At 41.6% G+C, this 18,149-nt stretch overlaps 1 protein-coding gene and 1 long non-coding RNA gene across 4 annotated transcripts in view; one reads left to right on the top strand and one right to left on the bottom strand.

Moving 5' to 3' along the window:
• Nucleotides 1-5,324, top strand: part of LOC120535243 — a 35,537-nt gene extending 30,213 nt beyond the window's left edge. The window contains exon 2 of the long non-coding RNA XR_005634875.1: nt 5,035-5,324. This is a non-coding gene — a long non-coding RNA (uncharacterized LOC120535243). The remainder of the gene's footprint in view (nt 1-5,034) is intronic.
• The window catches only part of LOC120535224 (glypican-5-like), a 327,258-nt gene that overhangs the window by 254,697 nt on the left and 54,412 nt on the right, over nt 1-18,149 (bottom strand). The gene's annotated exons all lie outside the window — the stretch shown is intronic.

Genomic DNA, 18,149 nt, shown 5'->3' with positions numbered 1-18,149 from the left:
AAGAAAATATGTTATTTCTTCGATTCAATACTTGAAAGCTTATAACAGCAGAAAACACACAAAATGTCACCTCCCATGTAATAGGAGAACAAAGCGAAAGCACCATGCTAACATTAAGATCACAGTGAATATTTTAACATTATCAACAATAAATCAAATGTACATAAAAATTGCAAAAATTGAAAGATGAGTTGTAACACACTTATCACAGATGACTCCTGAAAGCTCATTAAATTGCTTGATAAAGCCAATGAGTGTATCTTTTGCAGAAGGAATTGTGTACCTGTTCAAGGCTTTACCAGTGCTGTCCTGAGACTGTATGTCACTAAAATCCTATCCAATCCTGCTATTAAATGGGGGTATTCCCACCTGGGACCCCAACTCTTTGTTGACTTATTTGTGTTTTATTTTACAAAATTCTAAATCTTAAACAGAGGAATTAAATTATTACATTTAATTGCACAATAATGGCGAAACTAAAAAAGTACACTTTATGAAAAAGACATATAAGTCCAACAAGCTTCAAGGGATTCCATAAACATAAAAAAGCCAATAGCACAATGTTAAGAGTTCATGTTAATAGCCAAAGCTGTGTAACCCACTTGTGAGACAACATCTAGAATATCATTGTGAATATTTCAGGTCTACATATTACAAAAATGACAAAACAGCACTACTGAAAATCCAGAGAAGAACGGCTAGACTGGTTCTTGAACTGTATGGTGTGATGCATGGGAAAAGACAGAAAGTGATCAATTATTTATTATAGGAAAGTCAACATTGGAAATGACAATAATTTGTTTAATTACGTTAAAACAATTGTGAAAACTAGTGGTTATTTCAGAACAGGTACTACAATGAGCACACAGAGGTACAGATGGAAGCTGGATAAGACTATATTTAACTTCTATTTCAGAGTGTGTCTATCTTTACATAAAGATCTACAGGTATCTTCAGTCTGTTTCCAGAGTGTGGTTTTGACCCCTAAGGGTCAATTGAACTTTGACTTGATGTTATTTTCAAAACAGGTCCTGTTAAGATACAGTTTGTTGGGTTTATTGGCCTGACCCGTACTTCATATTTCTTATGGTCACCTTTTATTTGTAAGAGAATATGTTGCTTCAGATTAAATCCACAACTTATTTTCAGAGTTATCTTCTAGCTGTACAAATCTTTACATAGCAGGGCATCAATACTTGTTAAAACCTAATATCAATATGAACTGATGACCAAAACAATTTCCTGAATGTTACACAAACAATTTTACAAGTGCAGCAACGGTACGGTATTTGAATCACTCAAGGCTGCAAAACTAGGTAAGGTTAAAAATTGAACTCTTGGCTCTTTTCACTATAATAGTGTGATACTAGAGTATTTCAGTCAGTTTACTAGGATATTGGATGAAGATGTAGGTCACACTAGTGAGTCCCACTATATAAGCCACCCAGTTCATCTGTCACATTTGCGATCACCTGTACCTAATTGGTGAAGTCATTTTAAGGCGAAAATGTGACAATAGCGGTTAAAAATAGTTTAATGGGAAACAAATATAAGAGGATCTTGAGATGCAATGCTCCACAGGGTGTTAAGAAGGTCAAGGAACATTTCTGGCAAAATTTCCAGGTTGGTCTGATGTCAAGATGATTGCCAAGGTTAGAAGAGGCAGAAGTTCAGCAGGTTTAAAAGGATTTGTTGTCTAAAAGATTACTGGAGAGCTCAAGCAAGTTATAATGTGGATATATGGAGTCTCCCAGGGGGCTAACATATTCTTCTTATTTATATAACCCAGAAGCCATCAAAGTAAGATTGAAGACAAATAGTGTAGGACTAACAATACACAAACAATTTTTTGCAAACCAACTGATGTCAGTCAAAGATTGCCACAAGTCACTGGTGCGACTACAAAGGTTTCTTGGACTCCTAGTCCTTTAAGTGTCAATAAGGTCTCAAGAGTTTAGTGATACCTGGGGACATGAAAGACAGCTTTGGTGAACAAGCCACTCTGTATGACAGTTTGGAACCAGGCTAGTGAGGTGAACAGCTAGGATTGGATTTCTATTCTGTTTTATTTTATTTGATATTTTGTGTTTTCCCTTCACTTATTTCTCTCTTGTATATTTTTAAGCACTATGTTTATACCTTTTGAGATTGTAGGTCAGGGTTATGAACAGAGGTGATATCCATAACAACACCTAGAACCCAGTTCCCAATCTTTCACTGATATTAAAGAGAGTATGTGGCTTTCAGTATTTTAAGTTCTTAAAGCCAATGGCATGGTCCATCACCTTAGTGCCAAAACTCCTGGCTAATCAGGGTTTTAACACAATGCATAATGGTGCCTGCCTCCGATGACCATGTTCAATAAAGAGGACCTCAGGAAGTGAAGTAATTTGTTATGCTACAGATAGAAAGGTTCTTAACATGGTATTTCGTCAGCAATATGCGTTTTCACCAGGTACTGCAGTTTTCTCCAGTGTCCATAAAGATGCACAAGTCATTGTGCATGTAAGTAAGTGCACCCGCCAATGGCCTATAGTCCAGCCCAATGTTAATTTCTTCTTTGTAGAAGATTCTGCAAAGTTGAGGAAAAAATTATAAAATCAATAGATAACACTGCTGTCTTATGATGTTAGCACTATAATCGTATTCTTGACTGACTTCAATTGTGTGTGAACTTTGTATATTTTTTCCCCTTACAAAAGTGGATTACCTCAAAAAGCATACATAAATATATATTATTTTGATTGCAAAGATGAAATTGGGCGATTATATGTATGACTATACTTGACTATATTCCCATTGACACTCAGACTCAGTACTGTCAGGATACGTTCTAGCTCTCCACAACTGTGAACTAGACAGATGGCTTCATTTAATGAATGGATAGATTATTAGGTGAGGATATGTGATTCTAAAAATGAATCAGGCATCAGCAAATCTAATGGTGCCTCAGTAAGCCAATTTGTTCACAGTGTCGAGTTTCAGACCTGGGAATAGGTAATTTAGAGTGTTTAAGTCAGCATTTAGTTGGGTTCACTCTGAGTTCCACCGTGCTTGGGTCACACACACACACAAAAAAAAAAATGAGCACAGATGCTTCTCACGTGGCGTCTGTGGGGAATATCCCTAAACACAATCCTGTCATTTTGCTTACTCAAGTTCTGAAAAAGAGCTAACATCATCCTCTTAAAGCAGCTGGGTGGTGACACATATCATTAAGGAACTCATTTTAAATGTGCTGAGTCTCAGCTGGTATAGAATGTTAATAATAATAATAATAATAATGGGAAGATAAAGCAAGTCCATTTGTAACAAAACTTTTTCAGATCCCGATATTAACCTGGAAAGGAAACTAGCCAACTAGCCTAGTGGCTTTAGGCCAGTGATCACCAAAGCTAACTATGCTCTCCAGACTTAACACAAGCCACAGATGAGTAATATATTTTTTTTATTAAACTATATATCATCAAAATACTGTTTTAAAGTATTATTATTTGGGTTTTTTTCACTGCCATGAACAAATACAGGAAACTCTACAGCAGTGTTAATGTTTGAGGTGTGCAATTTGTCAAAAAGCAGAAGCAATGCATCTTACTGGTACTTGTATAACAAAATTATCTTTTTTTACATTCTCACAAATGACTTATCATAAACATTATCACTGCTGCAAAGATATATTTACCAAATGCTTTGTATATTTTAAGTCAAATTTTCACAGTGTTAATATGAAAAATACAAATTAGAACCATTATGTTAATAATTAAGTACTTCAACACACTACAAACTAGGATTGTCTCTCCAAATCTTCTACGATATATATAAACTATACAACATTTTTGTACAGTTGCAAATGGAACTTGTAGTGAATTATAAAAAAAAGATAGAGTTTTGATACATGGAGAACCCTAATTTAAAGTCTGTTTTGTTGTATCTTACTTTGTTAAAAAGTTCATAACGTTTTTACGCTTTATTGCAAGAGACACTTCAATTTTAGACTATTGTTATGAGTGTTTCCATTAAAATCATTCTCAAAGTTCCCCTAAATTCTGTTCATTAATTGTGTCATCCAATCGACAGGTTATACTGACTCATAAAAGACAGTAATAGAAAGAATGAAAAATGACCAGATAATGCATACTCAAGGATCTTTCCAAAGCAGAGAGACAAACAGATCTTTCATCAAAGCCAAAAGCACAATCAAAAATTCAAGGTAAAAAAAAAAGAGCAAAAGATTTGATAGTCAGATCAATCTTCAATCTTAGATTACTCGGAACTACAGAGGATAAATTTTAATTTATCACCCAGATGACATCACAAACGAATGTACTCCAGGGAATTCTAGGAAGGATTGCCATGGAGATGGTCATAATCTAAAAGGGGGGTTTTAGTCATGATAAAGCGTGAACAAATTTTTAACTTTTTAATGAAAGAAGACACACAAAACAGATTTTAAATTCATGTTCTCTCTGTGTCAAAACCCCATCTTTATTATGTAATTAACAAGAAGGCCAATTCGAAGCAGACAACAAAAAATATGTAATTCCCAAAGATCACAATACAGTCCAGCTGACAGCACCAGCACTTTATAGGTGATTTTGTGAATTCTGTAGTTATTTGATTCCTTGAAATATTTTGTGTTATAGTACTTTACCATTTTATGCTATTTTGTTTTGCTATTGTTGGTCCTGTTTTAAGAAGGTCATTTTTATTTTGAATGCTATTTTGGCTGTTTAGGCATATAATAGATGGTGGTACAACACTCTGGTTATCACAGTATTGAGATATTTCAAAAAGACTCATTGTCCCTTCATACTCATTTTGATGCTTTGATTCATTGTTTTGCATTTTGCATTTTTTGATTTTACGTTTTGCTTAGCATTTTGCTTTTGTTGTTTTGATCATTTTGAGTTTTTGGTAATAATTAATGATTACAATTGTGAAAACACGTGTGCATGGGAGACAGCTGGTAAAGTAATTCCATGCCAGAGCAGGGGGTTGTGGAGTGCGCTAACTCTCTTTCTCACTTCTTTGCAGACCAGTTATGGCGCCTGGTCCTGATGATGTCACTTCCTTTTCCACCCTCTGCTGATGACATCAATTCTGGGTCCGAGATCCACTTATAACACGACTTTCGGTTCCGGCCTTAATGACATCACTTCTGGTTCTGGTCCTACAGATGACGTCACTTCCTCCGATCCCTTTTAAACCTGCCATCTTTGCACCAACAAGGCAGTTAGGTTCTGGACTTAAACCTGTACAACTCTGTACTTGAAAATCTCTCCATTGCAGCCAGGAACAATATACAGGTGGCTGCCCCAAACCTCTTTTTTGTGTGGCTTTTGTTGTACTTGTGACACAATTTACCATATTGTCTTTTAAGTATGAGAGGAAATGGCATATTTTGGGGTTTCTTGCTACTCCCAGCCCCAGATACCACAAGACACAAACTAACTCCTGTGAGCACACATTAAAACAAAAAATACAATATGGATCAACAGGAAAAATAAAAATCTAAGAAAAAAGACAGAAGTATAACGATCAAATCAAACCAAAGCACACATGATAAATATTTCAATAAAGAAGGGAAAGAGTAAAAAATGGTAGAATAAAATGAAATACAATGAAGACAGAATGAGGCTGTGAAATATGAGTAAGTTCGGAAAAAGCCGAAAAAAGAGCTTCACCCATGAGCTCCTGTTATTTGAAAAAAATGTCATATGTGCTCACATATCACAGTGACTGTGGAACATAAAGATTGTAGTGATGGTAGTGATGGTATAATGGTGCGATCTAATGTTAGTATACATTAGATTGTAAAAGTGAATTAAAATTAAATAAAAACCATACAAAATTGCCCAGATGTACAATTTTTAATAACTTTGTTTTCTTTGCAGTGTCCATTATTTTTCCTCATATTTCAGCAAGGACAATATATGGAATTCAAAAGTTCACCAATCCAGTTTGCTTTCATCTCTTTCCCTCTGAGTGAAGTGTACACTTGACTTAGCATGCTTTCAACTTTTGCAGCTATCATTAATGCACTGATAGTGGATGTGGAAATGATCAAGAAGGCAAATAATCTTACCTTCAAACTACTGAGAGGAACAGACTCCAAATCTGAGAGTCAAAGCCTGGACTATGCCAACATTTAAATTAGCGACAATCATTGGCTAGAGTTGAGCCACAGCAGAAACCTGATAACCTAAAATAATACTTAGAGTGAGACGTGGAAATCCACTGGTAAGTGTTGTATAGTGTTGAAAAAACAATATTTGCTCAGATGAGATGTTGTTCACTGGACATGAGAACTTACGACAGCTATAGTAGGTTTCTTTTTTACATCTAAGACATCTTTCTTTTTAAAACACAATCTGGGTCAGAGGTATAACTGGTATAACATTAGAAAGATTTAGACAAGAACAGGCCATTCAGCCCAACAAAGCTCGCCAGTCCTGTCTACTTCATTCTTCCAAAATAAAGAACTTTAAGTCAATTTATGAAGGTTCCTAAGGTTCTACTGTCTACCACACTACTTGGCAAGTTATTCCATTTGTCTATACCTCTCTGTGTGTAATGCTTGTGCAAAATTTACATTTAACAACTGTATCCCTGTGTTATAGATTAACTCATTTTAAAGTAGCAATCTCGATCCACTGTAACTAATTCCCTTCATAATTTTTAACACTTCAATCATGTCACCTCTTGATCTTCTTTTCCTTAAACTGAAAAGTTTCAGCTCTTTTAATATTTCCTCATAACTCATTCCCTGTAGCCCTGCAATCAGCCTAATAGCTCTTCTTTTGACTTTTTCTAGTGCTGATATGCCCTTCTTTTAGCCTGGAGACCAAAAGTACACACAGAACTCCAACTGTGGCCTTACCAGTGCATTATAAAGCTTGAGCATAACTTCTTTGGACTTGTACTCCACACATCGAGCTGTATAACCTAACATTCTGTTAGCCTTCTTAATGGCTTTTGAACACTTGAAGTTGCTGGTTAGAGTCCAATATGACTCATAAGTACTTCTCATAAGGGTTTCTTTCAATTTTCAGACTTCATATTGTTTACTCAAACCTAAAATCTTTTACGTCCTATGTGTAATACTTTGCATTTAATTACTCAAAATTTCTTCTGCCACATATCTGCCCAAGCCTGTATGCTGTCCATGATCCTTTGTAATGATTTACCGGATTCAAAATTATCTACCAGTCTTCCAAGCTTGGTTTCATCTGCTGACCTGACCAGCTTGTTATTTATATTCCTATCCAAATCATTTATCTATATATATAATTCACTAAGGGCATGCAAGACAGTGAAAGCAAGACAGAGAGCCACGCCCACCAACTCACAGAGCCTCGGCCGCCAACTCTAAGACCATGGGATACGCTCGACAGAGCCCCGTCTGCCAACTCTAACCCTTCTACCGCGTAATGGGATACGCACGACAGAGCCACGCACGTCAACTGTAACCGTCCTCCCGCGTCCAGCGTCGCTCTCGAGGCATATGCACTGCCTACTTATGTGCCCGCACGCAACAACTCACCAAACACAGCCTCAGTCTCTTTCGTTTGTGCAAAAGTCCAAATGCACCTCTGAGCCACGTTGACTTTTCCCAGCATGCAAGACAGAGAGCCACGACCGCCAACTCACAGAGCCCTGCCCACCAACTGTAACAGAGCCCCGCACATGGATTATGCACGAAAGAGCCACGAACGCCCACTCTAACCCTACTCCCATGTCATGGGGAACGCACGACAAGGCCCCGCCCACCAACTCTCACCCTTTGGAGGCTTCCAAGATCGCTCTTGAGGCAATTATATGGCGACATCAACCTCTTAACTGTCACTCTGGAACAACTCAGTACGCGAGCTATATTAAGCATCACCAACGAAGACTCACTACACCTTAATGAACAGGTGCTGAAACTTATCCCTAATGACGAAGTAACTTTCACCAGCGTTGATTCCATCGTCACAGATGATCCTGCAGATCAACTTGCATTCCCCAAAAAATTTCTTAATAGTCTTACTCCCACTGGCATGCCTCGGCATAAACTTATCAATAAGTAATTATATGCGGTGTATGCTACGCCGCGGGTTGGCTAGTATATATTAAAAATAATAGTGGCCCAAGCACAGACCCCTGTGGGACACCACTCTTAACTACACCCAGTTTTGATAAGGTTCCTCGCCCCGTCACCCTCTGTTTCAAACACTATCAAACGTAGGATGGGTTGTCAGAGTTCTCCAGATTCACCTGACTAAACTCTTTTGACAAATAAAGAGTTGTACATTTCACATTCCCAAAATAGATTTTTCTTCAAATCACATACTGACATCTATACCAACAAAGGCAAAGCTGGCTTTCCCTTTCTGCCATTATGCCGTTAAGCCACCAGCTAAGCGAGAGGAGGTCCTGTGTGACCTCTCAGCAGTGTGTTGTGTTGGCCTCTCACATTTCAAATTGGAGCACTAGGACCAGGTGCAGAGATTATCAACCTTTCGAAAAGCCACCTGTCACTGGACTTAGACTGAAACCAACAAGATGAATCTCAGCAGCAGTGGCTGCATAAACCCCTTAGGGCCTCTTTTAGCCCATGTTATCGTGCCTTTTGTAATCTCATTCAGGTCTGTTTCAAGGGACTGGCATTCTTTAAAAAGAAGTGGATTTGTTTCAAGAATGACTGTTTCCATGAGGCATGGTGAGGCAATGGTTACCGCTGCCATTACAAAATTTCAGGGATCTGAGTTCAAATCTTAGGCCAGATGTGGAGTTTGCACGTTTTCCCTCTTTTTCATTTTGGATATTTTTCTAATCCTCCCTTACACCCTAAAAATATGCACATTAGAACAAAATAGCAATTGTAAATGGGCTTATATAAGTGAGTGTGAGAGTGTGCATAAGTGTGCCCTGAAATAAACTGGCTACACATCCATTGTTTGTGTGCATTGCTGCCACAATCACCTGTAGCCACTTTGACCCTAAATTCGATTAACCAGCCCCAACAATAAATAGACAATGATCTTCACTAGATTGGCAAATCCCACCTTGATTTGATCAGCTCATATGAGGCAAAGTTGCTAAGTAGTTTTGTTAGATGTTTTCTGTCATATCCACCCCTCAGTGGGTTCATTGTCTTTCAGCACAAAACAGTTCTGTAATAGAACATGAGCAGTTGCACGATTAGCATGTGAAGCATTTCATGGCTTTAGACCAAATGACATGTATAGGGAAATCACATTTCATTTCTCCACAAAGCAGAGTGTCACTATCATTAACTGCAAATACTTTTCAGACAGACGTACTGAGCTTAGAAAAGTAAGCAGAGGCTTACACAGGATTTTACTAAAGGGTGCAAGCTGAGGTATAGCAAACATTTTGTACCCAGAATAGTCTTTCCTTTTAGTAAAGTGCTTAGACATTTTCATGATAATCTGTTTATTACATTAACCATTAAACAGAACATATCTAAAGCTTTTTTATATAGTGATAAAATTCAGGGTTTGTCCTGCCTTGCTTCTGATGCTGCCAGGTTGGAAACCTCTACTATACAACCCTGTATTTGACTAAGCATGTTTGAGAATTGTATTTGATATGTGCAAGTTGATAGTGACGTATATATACAGTTAAAATCTTATTTTAAAAAAAGATAGAAAACATGGTAAACTATTCCATAAATGTAATGTAAACACAAGTCTTCTTCGTCTACTGCTAACAACAAAGTAATGTAAGTTTTTCCAGACAGCAATGTTATTATTAGTCAATTAACTAGAAAAACTGTCATAAATGTAAAATTCTCTAATTTAAAAATTGACAGCAAATGGTAAAATATAATAAGAAGTGTGGCCCAGAAGTAGTTCATGTAGACATTGCCCTTCTTCCCTGTGTGGGTTTTCCTCTATGTACTCCAATTTTCCTCACAAATGTTAGTTTGAAATGAGAGTCTAGATTGGATATATGGGTGTACATGTAACTGAGTTCTGCTTTAAACTGGCATCCTGCATTACAGACAATGTTGCCTGTCCAGGCTCTGCTCCACAATCCACAGTCATTAAATTAAGCGTGTCTGAGAATATTGTTGAAAGCTGGTGCCTTTCCTGGTAGCAATTTTGGGCAGGACGGACTGTGGCATACGGCCAGGACACCTCCGCGCTGCAAGGACCGGGGAGGGAGCATACTGTATCCAGAGCAGTACCTCCCCTAGAGCCCTAGGTGGCAGCCCCCCTGGGTTGTGGCAGTGCCTCCGAATCTCGCAGGGCTCCATGGAGTTTGGTGCAGCCCTGTTGGGTTCCGTGGGCACTTCCATGGGGTGCTGAGCCCTTAGTTTCAGCACACTTGGAAGTGCTGCCACAAGTAGGACAATGAGCACCTGAACCACTTCCAGGTGCCTTAGAAAAGGAGCTAGAGTCAGGTGGGAGAAGATGACGCTTGCCAGGAGTAGGGAAGGCAATAGAGGAAGAAAAACGAAGGAAAAGGTTTTGGGCTGAATTATGTCTGCAGTGCTTGTGACTGTGCTGTACACGTGGGAAACAGGAGAAGGTGTTTCCCATGGAAAAAAAACAAAGAAAAATAAAAGTGTGTGTGTCGCACTTGTGTCCTGCATCCGTCTATATCGGGTATGGGCGGCAGGAGTGCCCTCTTCAGGCCATGGGACCTATAGGCAATGGCAAACTTACTGGCAAAAGTAAAAAGAAACCTTTGTAGACTTTAAAAATACCACACCGAGGAGTTGGTCTCATCCGTTGTGAGAGATGGACATCTAGGACAGAGCCCCGCTCTCAGCAGTGTTATTTAGCTGTTCTTTTACTATCATTCCAAGGTATCCTGCATTTAGTCAACCTGAGAGGATTTAAGTATATATTAAAAACGTGAGCAGGAGACCAAGAGTTCAGAAAGATAAAAGGAAAAGGTAGCTAAATTTTCATCAAAGTCAACATGGTCTGAAGTTCACAATACAGCCTGCCAGAGACTGAGTTGAAAGAGATAGGCAAAGGAATGGATCAGCTGGGACGTCACGCTGCAGCATCAGCTCCAGTTTAGAGCAAATGTGGGAGCAAAACTGTGAGTGAGGCAGGCAATGAGAATTCGTCAGTCTCAGGTTCCCCACTGTCAACTACTTACCAATACCCCCAATGAGTCAACAGAATCAACTCCAACCAGACTCACAACTCCACCTTTGGAGTGCAGGAAAGATGGAAACGAACTGTCTGAGCTGAAGTTAATGATTATTGCACTTGAGGGGAATATAAATTATATAAAGAATGACATAAAGACGGAAATAAAGGATGTAAAGAAAGATATACATAAGAAAAATGACAAAATTGACAACAAGCTGCTTCAGGATGTAAAAAAAATGTTGTGTACGAACATTTCCACACTCAAATCACGATGTATAAAACCTAAACTTGGTGTAAAGCAAAGCACATTTTCACGGTAGCTCCATCCCTGGCATATGCAAGTTCTCTGCTCAGTTTTGCAAACTGGCGGCACCCAGCGTCAAAGCAGTGCTACTGTTTTTGTGTGGTTACCCTTTCTTTTTTAGATCCACATCCCTGACGCGGCTTTATCATATACACTGAAACTAACTGCATATTGTTTATTAGTTTAAGGCATCTGATTGTAATTAACCTGTAACAATATAATGGTCCAGGGAATAGCCAAAGTATTCCCAATACCATAACTGCTTTAGCGTTGTTAATCTCACTGCACCTTCTTTTTCTTCTTTCAGCTGCTCCCGTTAGGGGTTACCACAGTGGATCATCTTTTTCCATATTACTCTCACTGCACCATTCGGAGTATTTATATCACAATATCTGAGTGAGGAATCACAGATCTACAGCAGCTGATCGGAAAGAGAATTATCGGTATATAGCATCAAGCACACGCTGCCTCAGCCATGCTGTCTATTTAACTGCTCTCATATGACAAACACTTCAGAGCCTTTTGTGTACTGACCTTGCGGTTCAGAAACAGTTTCATCCCAAGAACTATAAACGCACTCAATCAGTTTATCAAGTGCTCCTTGTAAAACTGTTAGTACTTATAAGTACAATGACCTCACTGAAAACTTGCGATACAATTATAATATTGCACAACCTGAGCCACTTTATAAAGTGCGCATTTACATATCATGATGATATCATTTTAAAGATGAAATGCAGCAAAATATGTTTATTATAATATACAGATAAAACTTTAAGTTCATTTAAATAATCTATATTGTGTCAGGGATGCCAGGGGCCATGACCCGGCCGGGACGTCATGAGGGACCAGATGTGGGTCTGTGCCCACCCTGGATCACGTGGGGGTTGCCTTCCGGGTTGCTTTGGGGGCCACGGGTACAGGGCATGGAAGCTCCACTCTGTAGGGGCCCGTGGTCACAGCCAGGAGGCACCCCAATGCCTTGGGGACCTGTTACACCAGGAAGTGCTGGGGGGAAGATTTATGACGGCGCCCGGAGAGACACCTGGTGCTCATCCGGGAACCATATAAAAGGGTCCGTCTCCGAAGACAAGGCATTGTGGCCAGGACTGTGTTTGGGGTTTGTGTGCACTGTTTGGACTGGGTCTTAGTGACCATTATTTGGGTCTGTGTGACCAAATAATCTGTAAATATTGTAAATAAACGTGTTTGTGGGTGACATGAACGTGTCTGCCTGTCTGTGTCCGGGCCAACTACCACAATGGCGCCCAACGTGGGGCGAACCGTCTGGTTCAAGACGGGGACCCCCAAATTATAAATATTTTGTGGTTGGCCCGGCGCAGCAGTTGCGCCCACACACGTGCACACAGCCCCGCGGGGTAAAGGAACCCCACGGACCGCCAGAGGTCCGCAGGAAGGCCATATTTCCCTGATGCGGGCGGGCGGCTTGCCTACTAGGAGTGCAGCGGTCTCCAACGAGCGCACTGTTGCTGAAGGCGCCCGGGACGGTATGGCGTCAAGAGAGGCCACGCCGAGTATGGTTCCTCGGTTGGACGAGTCCGGGGAGGTGAGTTCCCTGCCTTGTGGCAGCCGGCCCGCGGGGGGCCGGGCGTGTTTTTTCCTTTATAGGCAGGGACTTCCCGGATCCGCGTCAGTGGCGGGCGCATGCTGGTCTGCGGGGCTCCGGCAGCACGGCGGCAGCCGCGAGGGCTGCGGAGATGGAGACGCTACAGCTCGAGGGGCGCCAGCAACAACAGGGCTGCCGGCGAGCACGTCGCCACCGCAGAAGGGGAGGCAAGATTGCCGCGGACCAGAAGTCCTTCCCCCTGATAGGCACGCGATTGGACGGTGTGTCTTGTGTGCCCGCCGATGACTGCAGAGGCGGGACCAAGGAATGTCCATCACGGGCAGGGGGAAGACTCGATTGGGCCGGAGGAGAAGGCCCACATGAAGTGGCCGGCGTTGGAGGCTGACGGACAGGTAGGTTCCGCATCGGTTAACTTCCTGTCTTTGCCGGCTGCTCTGGCGGAGCTGGAGGCATGGCTTCAGCCTGCGGAGCAGCGTGTGTTGCAGATGCTACATGCCCTCCGGGCTGATGTGCTGGTACTGGAGAGGAAGGCACTCACGCCACTGAAGACGTTAGTGACAACGGGACGGCGCGACGCTGGAATCTCCAGCCGGGGAGGTACGGCGGAGACGGTGAGTACAACCGACTCCGTACAGCATGCGGGAGGGTCTGCCGAAAATGGCTGTGACGTTAACGATCAGTTTCGAGTAAGCAGCCCTCCAACAGGAGGTGCGGTGCCGCGGGCTGTATGCGCGGCGAGGGGGGAGTCCGTGAGGACGCTGAAGGGACATGGGCTGCTTAGTGCCCCGGGTCCTAGCGCCCTCCGCCCCGAGTCGGCTGCAGTTTCGCGCCGCACTGTAGGGACGCAGACGGGAAAGAGGCACCTTCTTTTCCATAAGGAGTCTCAAACCGTCATGGCGTCCCAGAGTGAACGGAGGAATAAGAGGTTGGGTGCCAATTCCTCCGATATGTTGGGACGCGGTGCTGGGTGCACGCGTCCGGGTGCTGGCCGCCCTCTGCGGGGGCAGAGGGAATCCCTGAGGCCGGCGGAGAGAGCACAGGCGGTGCCGGCGATTCCATCGTTGAGAGGGACACGGAAGCGCGGAGAGGGTGCCGAACAGGCAAGTGCCGGGGTGCCGATTGGAGGGGGGAATGCTGCCCCGTGTGTGGCACGGGAAGGGTGCTTTGGCAGCAGTTCTGCCTCGTCTTCTCTTTTGTAGGGACGGACCCCGGGCGAGCCGTAGGACCCCCTTTATTGGGGACCTGCCCTCTGATGTCGGACCGTCTGCAGAAGGATCTCTCTGCTGGTGCGCGAATGCCGCCAAGGCTGGAGGAGGCTGCAAGGGAGCGAGTGGCTCCAACCAAAGGGGCGCGGAGGCATTGGAGAGGGTGCTGAACAAGGAGGCCCCGGGGTGCCGGTAAGAGGGGGGAGCACAACCTGTGCGAGGCGCAGGGGAGCACCAAGTGGTGGTGCTCAGGCCGTGTCTCCGCCCCTGTCCCTGCTTGGAGTGCGGGGCCGGACCCCGGCTGTCCTGGAGTTGGATACTTTCCCCCGAGTGGTCTTCGCTGGCTGTGGGGCAGTGTCAGGGATGCCAGGGGCCATGACCCGGCCGGGACGTCATGAAGGACCGGATGTGGGTCTGTGCCCACCCTGGATCACGTGGGGGTTGCCTTCCGGGTTGCTTTGGGGGCCACGGGTACAGGGCATGGAAGCTCCACCCTGTAGGGGCCCGTGGTCACCGCCAGGAGGCGCCCCAATGCCTTGGGGACCTGTTACCCCAGCACTTCCACCACACCAGGAAGTGCTGGGGGGAAGATTTATGACGGCACCCGGAGAGCAGGAGGACAGCCGGCACTTCCGCCACGCTGGGGTGTGGCCAGAGGAGGAATGCCGGGAACACCTGGTTTTCATCCGGGAACCATATAAAAGGGGCCGTCTCCATTCATTCGAGGCTAGAGTCGGGTGGAAGAAGGACGAGGCAGAAGAGAGTGGAAGCGGCCCAAAGACAAGGCATTGTGGCCAGGACTGTGTTTGGGGTTTGTGTGCACTGTTTGGACTGGGTCTTAGTGACCATTATTTGGGTCTGTGTGACCAAATAATCTGTAAATATTGTAAATAAACGTGTTTGTGGGTGACATGAACGTGTCTGCCTGTCTGTGTCCGGGCCAACGACCACAATTGTTAATAATTAAACATGTGAGGACACGGTGCTGCAGCACTAGCAAGGATCTGGCGCTCCATTCACGGATTGTTCCTGCCTCGTGCTGTATTCTTGTTAGTGCTGGCGCAACACTGGAAGGATAGATGGATAGAATAATTAAACATGTAATACTAAGATATTTCAATGTTCCTTTAAAGTTTTGAAGAATTGGCATTCAAAGCTTACAGATGGCTTAACGTCTATTACAGAGCTGATTGTGTGGCGATTGGGTATTTGGAGACAGAAAAGTAAGGACAGGAATTGGGAGTTAGTACGTTTGAAAGAGACAGCTACAATACTGCTACAATAAAGTATTTTGTTGAAGGTCGCGCACGGCAAAGCAAGCATCTTGCGTGAGACATGAACAATCACTGCGCCACTGTGTTCCCATGTTTAATTACATGCTTTAACTCCTATCCTCATAAAAAAGATGTCACGTATACATCTCAGTATTTTAATTACAGTATTCAGAAAGTTGTAATATTACAAATGTAATGGATTCTGTGTCCTGTCGGAGGAAGAGAAAGCCCGGAAGCACGTAATAATTCACACACATAGAGCACATAGTAGATCAAATACAAAACAAAGCATTTAACATGCTACTTTAGTTACGATGGGATTTGAGAAACTAGTAAATTAAATGATTTTAAGGTGAAGTTTATGATGTTCTACTTTAATGACAAAATAAACTACACAATTAAAGTGGAAATTTCGAGATTAAAGTTAACATTTCGTGTGCCTTTTTTTCTCTGTACCCTAATAAGCTTTCATATGACACTCAGACGGTGGGCTACAACTTGCCTTTTCACGGTGATTTTGATATGTGACAATTCGCTGGAAGACTGATATAGAAGGAACAACATCAGAATCGAAGGTCTCCCTGAAAATCTTCAGAGCCCAAATCCAGTAAAATTCATAGCTGAACTATTCTCTAAAATAATTGGAGAGGACTTCAAATCAGACACTGAGACCTCAGCAGCTTACCGCATACATGGATCGAATGTATCAAAACCAAGTAGCCTAATTGTCCATTTTGACAGAAGAAAATTTGATGTCAATTTCCAGACAGAGAGATTATAATAATATTATAATAACTGTATTCATATTTTCCCAGATTTCTCTCCTTCAACAGCTGCCAAATGAACAGTATTAAACAGTTTTTATGCAAAGCCAAAATTCATTGCCATATATAGCCTCTTGCTTCCTGCTAAATTGAAAATGATTTTTGATGACTAATTCTTCATCTTTAATTCTCCTAAAGAAGCAGAAAAAGGGCTAAAAAGAATGATCCTGATTCATTTAAAACACGTATATGAGTCATATCTTGTCCTGGTAATGCAAAGAAAATTCTGTTTGTAACTTGGTCTACTTGTAATGCCTTAACTATACATTCTATTTCCCTTTTGGGAACTTTCTTTTGTTTTCTTTTTCTTTCCAATTACTATATTGAAATTTCTTCTGTTAAATATATATACATATTTTGATAACCAATAAGTATTTTATAGTGCTATTAGACATTTTTGTTTTTCCTTTTTTCCTAAGGGGACTTTTTAACATCATACTCTATGTTTATTGTATTTGGACTGTACTATCACAAGATATCTCAATTTTAATTATTACTACACCACTGCTGGGGGTTTGTTCGTTCTGGACATGCCCTATCTCTTGGCAAGTCAGAGGACTGGGACTTTACAAAGTGTGGTCCAACCTAATTTGGGGAGGCAAAATGGAGGAGGGCTGGTGGTAGGAGAAATATTGCAAGTTACTTCTTATTTATTCTTTTTATCCCAACAACTGTAAGTGCCAACATAATAATAGGCTCCTTAACCACAATGACTGGCAACAATATGTAATCAAGGTTAAAGCTATTATATAGCTTTATGATATTATATATCATAAGTTTACAAAATGTCCACAAAAGCTCAGCAGCAATGTCTCTCTGACCACACAGTGAACATTGTGAGCTGGAATGTCAAAGGTCTCAATCAAGATCTAAAGAGAAAAAAGTATTTACTCAAAAATAAGACACTGCAGGAAAGTGAAATTAAGATCAATAAAAAATAAATAGATAAAAAGAAGCTCATCCACTGCATGTCACTTGCTTTCCAGACTTTGTTAGTGATCCCCGAAGCAGGAGGTCATTGTCAGGGAACATAATCAAGTACAAACAAGCTAGCAGTAAACCAGTTTCAAAGGAAATTAAATCCCAAAAACTGTCAGCTGTACAAAATCAAGAATGCAAAAGTGATTTTTTTAAACTGGATTTAATGCTACAATAATAAAAATTAAGCACTTTCCCAAGAACCACTATTAAAAATAGAGAGCTCAGAGTGCCACGTTGTAAAGAGAGGCAAATTGTGCTGCTGGATTTTGCCAAAATGACATGTTTTCAGGACTACTTTTCTACATTTTAACAGTTTTTGATGCCCTGAAATTCACACCCCAACTTTCCACTGCACACAACAACTATTGATTCTAAAAATTGATTTCATTTATCTCCAAGACTTTCATAAATGCAGTTCCCTTCAGTTTTCTATGGTGCCATACAAGAATTTCAGCTACCACTAGTGCTAAATCTTTTGACACTCACCTTTCTTGCAGTATGTATTTATGTGGCTGTCACTTTGCCCTGCTGTCCTTTTTTAGTTGCCTGGCACACTTGGATAGAAGGCAGTCACATGATGTTTAAAGGTGTGCATATCTGAGATAAATATGACTATCTGCTTGGTGTCTTTACTCAGCCATTTAATTGTCAGGGTCCCTAAAATATCTTAGGTGCTTGCAGTTAATGATTTCTGAGTTGTGTTCTTGTCACTGCTCTTTTCAGAGTCCATCATGACATAACACTTCCAGCAATAGGCTCCAGATTTAGCTCTGGTACATACAAAGTATTTTTTAATGTAATTGTGTGTATTTCAGTATCTACAATATATCAATAAAACTGACATAAAGTACACTTC

Source organism: Polypterus senegalus, chromosome 1 (genome assembly GCF_016835505.1).
Source record: "Polypterus senegalus isolate Bchr_013 chromosome 1, ASM1683550v1, whole genome shotgun sequence".
Taxonomy (NCBI): domain Eukaryota; kingdom Metazoa; phylum Chordata; class Cladistia; order Polypteriformes; family Polypteridae; genus Polypterus; species Polypterus senegalus.
Note: the sequence above shows the minus strand (reverse complement) of the source record. Positions and strands in the feature narration are given on the sequence as shown.